Source organism: Mesocricetus auratus, unplaced genomic scaffold (genome assembly GCF_017639785.1).
Source record: "Mesocricetus auratus isolate SY011 unplaced genomic scaffold, BCM_Maur_2.0 Super-Scaffold_100006, whole genome shotgun sequence".
Lineage (NCBI taxonomy): Eukaryota > Metazoa > Chordata > Mammalia > Rodentia > Cricetidae > Mesocricetus > Mesocricetus auratus.
Genome location: NW_024429190.1, coordinates 19,815,200 through 19,821,716, shown reverse-complemented (window position 1 = coordinate 19,821,716; position 6,517 = coordinate 19,815,200). Strand labels below are relative to the sequence as shown.

The window sequence follows — 6,517 nt, the reverse complement described above, 5'->3', positions numbered from 1 at the left end:
ACTCAAAATGTATTATAAATCTTAATGGAAGAACAAATATTATAAAATTATCATAAAAGCAGCTTTAAATCGAATCTTCTTGATATTATATGTGACTATACTTCTTATAAATAATATAATACCAATTCACACATACAAGGCCGTATGGGGGGAGGGGAAAATTGTGAGAGAGTGAGAGAAAAAGAGAGAAGAGAAGTTGGTATAAGAGTAAAACTTGTATGTGACAAGCTCATCTGGGAGGGGAATAAACAACACCCAGAATGAGAAAATATTAATCAAACAGTATATATGAAAATGAACTTTTAATGTAGACTATATGAAGAACCTCAACAATAAAAAGATAAATTAATTCAAATATATGAAAGGATTTAAATATGCTTCTCTCCAAAAAATATATACAAAGAGCTAATAGGCAGACAAAAAGATTCTTAATTTCCTAACTAATTAAAGATACAAATAAAAACAAAAAAATTCAATTTCCAAGCAACTGATAGGTTTAATCAAGAAAAGAAACAAGCCCAGAAGACTGCAAGTACAGATAAAAAATTGACAACAGAAGCCCAACCACCCCCCACACCCACACACTTCTGGTGGCAAAACAAAGGCAGCCATTTTGTAAAATAACTTGACATCTTTCTAAGTTATTATGAAGTTATCATTCAAATAGGCAGTTAGTGGTGGGTGTGTGTGTGTGTGTGTGTGGTGTGTGTGTGTTTTATTGGAGTACTTACATAACAGGTATGAGCCTTCTTTTCAATAGGAAAACTTGTTCTAAAACCACATTACACTGACTCTGCCTTGTTGACACACTAAAATACATTAGAGGATACAATTTTATTAATTATATTTTAATAAAACAAGAACTGCTGTAGTCAATGTAAAAGAATAGAGCATAACATTAATTACAAACATCCGATAATCAAAGCATTCATAGATTACTACAGTTAAGTCATCAAAGCACTATAATTAATATGACTAAAGTTCGGCAAACTTCTAATACCTCCCAATGTGGTTTCATTCCTCAAGCTTGATTTAATCCCAACACTACTTCCTGCATGAAGTCTTCATTACATGCCGCTAGATGGTTCTTTATTATTATTATTATTATTAATCTATTTTTTACATTCCAATCCCTGTTCCCCCTCTCTCCTTTCTTCCCACTCCTCCCACTTTCCCCCAACTCCCATCTGTTCCACAGAGACCATAAGGCCTCCTCTAGGAAGTCTACTCTGTCTGTCCCTTCGTCTAGTTGAGGCAGGGTCATGATACCTCCCCACCCCCATGCCCTTGTGTCTAGGCTGGGCAAGGTATCTCTCCATATGGAATGAGCTCTACTAGGTGAGTTTTATTGAGACCCCATGCTGTGGGTGGAAGTCAGTCAGTCAAGCTGGGTGCTGTGCCACTTAGCCTATTCCTTAAAGGTGGTCCCTCAGGACATGATTGGGAAATTGAGTTCATTCAACTACAACTAGAGAAATGATACAATTTGCTTCATGTACACAGTTGTTTACAAAAATAATCCTACTTAAAAGCATTTTATTGGCATTGGGCATACCTACACTGCAGTCCATATTTCCAGCGAGTTGAAAGTTTGAAGCAATTGAGATCTCTTTTCTCAAGATTACTAAGTCAAGTTCAAAATTGCAAATCAGTGCACTCTGATTTTCCCTAAGCTTTAGCATTCCTGTCTACACATTCCAGCACTTTCTTGAATTCACTCATCACCTGATCTATGCATGCTTTTTATTGAGCTGTGTGTGATTATTTCAAGTATGGGACAGTTTTCAACAAATAAAAGGCACCTGCTTAATTTTATTGAAGTTGCCTTAGAACTGAGTCTGTCATCAGGGCAGCTCCAGGGTTCCCACCCAAGATTAGTGTAAGTGGATGAATCATCAGAGGGTTCATGCCTGCCATCATTCACCCGGTTATCAAGAAGGTGTGCCTTCCAACATCCTTGTGAGTCACTCTTCAGGGAGCCTGTGGTTATCCAGTCATCTAGTAAATAATTTATCCCTCCTTTTATTTTTTAATTAGTAAAAACCCCCTAAAGAGTGTCTTTCTTTTCTTGTTCCTCTTTCTTTTAAATTCTTTGGGACCTGGTTAGAAGTCCCATAAATTTCCCCAATAGGAAGCTGCCCCAGGACATTCTGGGTTGATAAACCCTCTGTCCTCCAGGTGAACTTGCTTCCTCCCAGTCACTGCACTTGCTGTTCAAACACTATGTCTGCAGAAAGATAAGCAAGGTGACCCCATTATCCCCAGGACTGCACACATTGCCTGTGACTTCACTGTGTAAACTTAATTGGCATCTCTCCTCCATATATGTGCTACACATGCCCAATCCATTTGGGAATTCAAACATTTCAAACTTTAAGTCTCTGTAACTCTGAAGCATCTCCTATTCACTTTCTCAACTCAGAGGCCTCCAGGTCCATGCCTGCTCCCAGAAAGTTGACTATCCATAGCAAAGCTTTTGCTTACACACTGAGTAGATATCCATACTCTCAGTACATTTCTCACTGGTGCTCTACCACCTGCCCAAAGTCGACCTATTTCTTAACTGAACCCCTGCAGCAGCTGCTATGGCTGTCTTCCTAATCTTCTGAAGGAGCCCAAGTCCCTTTCAAGGGATTATCAATCTAGCAGTAATGGGAGCACCTCACTGCTCGATACTAGCTCCCCTCATCCTGCAAAATAACAGCCTGACAGTCTCAGTTGACCCAATTCCTGTTACCTCTCAAATGATCCCACTGAGACAGTCTCCCTTCTCCACCATACTAATCTGGTGCTCCCTGAACACCATGTGTTGCTCTTTTCTTGTATATCTCATTGTTTCTAGTAACTCAAGCTCCTCTTTACTCAGATTTCATTTTCTCTAGGCCTTCATGGACAATTCTTCAAAAACTATTCTCCAGCTACTTCTAGGTGTTACCTATTCACTTTTTGGCCTAGCAGATATCTTTGCATTTTATACAAATCCAAAACCTGAAATGCTTGAGAAATTTGGTCATTTTCTGTGATTATATTGGTTATGGACATAATCACTTCTTTTGAATTGTGTGTGTATGTGTGTGTGTGTGTTTGTGTGTGTCTTTATGAGCATTTGTGCAGGGCCTGTGGAGACCAGATGAGACTGTAGCATCCTCTGGAACGGCAGGTACAGGAGAGTATGAGCCCCTGATGTGAATGCTAGGAACTAAACAAATGCCATGTGCAAGAGCAGCAAGTGCCCTTAAGCACTGACCTACTTTTCTCACCTAAGATAATCACCTTATAAGGAGAAATGTCTATTTGGGCTCACATTTCAGGCCATGACGAGCTGTTCCATTGCTTTGAGCCTTTTGTAAGGCAGTACCTCATAGCAAGAAGTCATGGCAGAAGAGAACTTCTACAGCCAGGAAAAACAGACTGAGGAAGAGGAAGGACCAGCCTCTTTTATTCCAAGGCCATGACTTTGAGATCTCTTACAGGTTACTGCTTCATTTTTCTCATTACCTCACGTCTCAGCTCCCTAAGATAGAGACCAAACCTGTGATGTGTGGACTTTGGGTAGACATTCGAAGGCCAAACTGTAGAATTTGTAGAATTTGTAGAAAAGAATTTGTTCTATCCTTCTCTTTATGCAAAATGTATTCAGTCCATCCACAGGGTCACTAAATAATGAGTACTCTAGTGCTCCTCTTAAATCCAAATATAAAGTCTCCGAGACTCATCAGCCTCAAATGTAATTGGCTATAAAAGCAAAAGAGAGCTGCTTATTTTGTCTTTCTTTTATTTAATCCTCTCTCACATATTACATTCTATATGTACTCCCCTTCAAAGAGCTTACCTCCCTTTTCCCCTAGATCCACCCCTCCTCTGTTTCCTTTCAGAAAATAGCAGAATTCCTAGGGATATCAATCGACCACTGCATAAAAAGTTAAAGTATAATTAGGGACAAACCTTCACATCAAGGCTGGATGAAACAACCCAGTAGGAGGAAAAGAGTCCCAAGAGGGGCAAAAGAGCCAGAGACATCCCCAACTCCCACTGTTAAAAGACTCCCATGATACCAAACCACACAACCATGACGTATATGTATAGGGCCTAGGTCAGACCTGTACAGGCTCTGTGATTGTCACTTCAGTTCTCTTTGAGCCCCTTTGAGTCCTGCTTCTGGTGTCCTTGACCTCTCAGTTTCCCACAGTCCTTCCTCCCCCTCTTTCTCAGGTTCCTGGAGCTCCTCCTTATGTTTGGCTGTTGTTCTTTGCATCTGCTTTCATCAGTTTCTGGAGGAAGCCTCCTTGATCTACGAGTAGAAAAGAACATCATTAGGAATCATTTCATTGACTTTTTTTTCCTTTTTGCTGGTCATGTTTAGCTCTGTCCTAGATCTCTGAGCTATCCAGCCTCTGGTTCCTGACCCTCCAGACAGTGTCAACCTTACTCTTTCGGCATGGTTCTCAAGCTAAAACAGACATTGGTTGACCTCTCTCAAATATTCTGCACTACAATTACCCCAAAACATCGGGCATGCAGAACAAATTATAGGTTGAAGGTTTGTGTCTGGTTTGGTGTACCAGTCCCACCACTGAAGCCTTGAATTGCTTATTTCCAAGATATGATGATAAGATAGGAAATAGATCAATGTTCACATTCCAAAGGAAGGCATGGCAGTAAAAAGGAATTGGATCACAGTGAGACTGAAACACAGGAGGGCAATTAAGTGCTAAAATTTCACTAATAGCATCCTTACACTCCATGGGAAGATGAAGAAGTGCTCCTCCTGCAGCTTTGCTGGTCGTTTGCATGAGGCCCAAATCTCAGGAAGAATTCATGCATAGATTATATTTCTTCCCCTATAATAAATATCAGAGATAAACAATTTGTAAAGAGAAAAGATTTGTATTTAGGTTAACATTTTGGAGAATTCTAGTCAGCCTCTGGCTGGTCCTGATGCCTTTGGGCCTGTGGAAAAGCACTGGGTTATGTTAGAGAGCATGTGACAGAGTAAGGAGGTGTTACGAGAACAAGAGAAAAGAACCACTTCCCACAGGCCCCTTCAGAGGAAAATCCCCAGCCACCGAAAGATATTGCAACAGGATCCACCTCATATAAAATTTCCCCTTCCTCATCTGTCATTAGCATTAACCTGGGGACAAAGGTCAAACCACAGGTCTCCTTTGGGAGAAACTGCAAAGCCAAATGATGCCATGTCACTATGCATGGACGTTATGCTTTAGATGATTTCCACACTCTAAAGTGTGCCCAAACTTTATAAACAGTTGTCTCGACACTTCCACATTTTCTTTCTGAAATGTCTGGATACACAAACTTCACAGGAGCAGGTATTTTTCTTGAGCTTGCTTCCTGCTACACCCCAGTGGATACAGACAGGTGCTGGCATTGAGAAGGTTTTCAGACATTGAGTTAGTCCCCTTCAGACATTCCATTGGTCAAAACCCTGTCACATGGCCTAACTGTAGTGAATCCTGGGAAACACAGAGGCAGAAAGGGAAAGGAGTAAGAACTTACCTGTATACACTAGTCCAGGATATGAAATAAAGCAGTACTTAATATATCAGGTTAGTGTTCATGCCCTGTACCATCTCTGCCTATGACACAAACCACTTTTTTCCTTGATGAGGAGGGTCTTCATGATTAGGCCTCATGCTAGCTGCATTTGAGTGAAAGAGAAGTTATGTTAGGACGCAAACCTGAGGAGCCAGATCTCCTTTGGCTTTTGTGATGGAAAACCTCACTTCCTTCACTAAATAAAGGCTAATTCCTTCTGACCAGAAAATTGGCAGCTCCCCAACTGTTCCCACAAAAGAACTTCTTTGTAATGTTCCTGTGTTCCTCCCACCTTAGAACTTCCTCAAGCTTGAAAGTACCTCACCACACTTCCTGGCTTAAAAATAATAGACTTGCCTGAGGCACATTGAACTTGAAATTTACCTGTGAAGCAGAGTACAGGCATTGAGAAACTAAGGACTCCAAAAATTATAAAACATCTCTATACAAAGATATGAAAGGGAAATGGAAATTCATATTCTTCTGTCAAATTTATAATATTCCTGTAATTATAAATTCCAAGAGACAATGGCTGCTTCTCTAATGTCACCCCATAGAGACTAGTAAAATGTCTGGCATACAGTAGGACCATAATGCACAAAGACTAAGTAAGTGCTGCACTCTCTCTCTCTCTCTCTCTCTCTCTCTCTCTCTCTCTCTCTCTCACACACACACACACACACACACACACACACACACATCTCATCTCCTCTCATCTCTCCCTCATTCTGCAAAGCTGTAATGTGAATAAACATTCAGGTACTATCAGTGTCTTAAGATGAAAACGTAGGGATTCCCAGAGGCAGAATGGCCCAACATTGTGAAGGTAGTAAGGAATAAAGTTTGTAATGAGACCAGTTCCTTTTCCATGACATCTCACAATCTGGTAAGTTAGAGTGAACTCCTGTCAATGCCTGTGAGAGTCTTTGTTATGAGGCAGCCAGAACATACAGAGGAGGTC

The 6,517-nt window shown here is 40.6% G+C and overlaps 1 long non-coding RNA gene across 1 annotated transcript; it reads right to left on the bottom strand.

Moving 5' to 3' along the window:
• Positions 1 to 522: 522 nt before the first annotated feature.
• Positions 523 to 5,696, bottom strand: LOC110340668. Its single transcript, XR_002382474.2, has 3 exons — positions 5,518 to 5,696; positions 4,739 to 4,841; positions 523 to 4,291 (listed from the first exon to the last, which is right to left on the bottom strand). It is a non-coding gene; the product is annotated as an uncharacterized LOC110340668 (long non-coding RNA).
• Between the last annotated feature and the right edge of the window lie 821 nt (positions 5,697 to 6,517).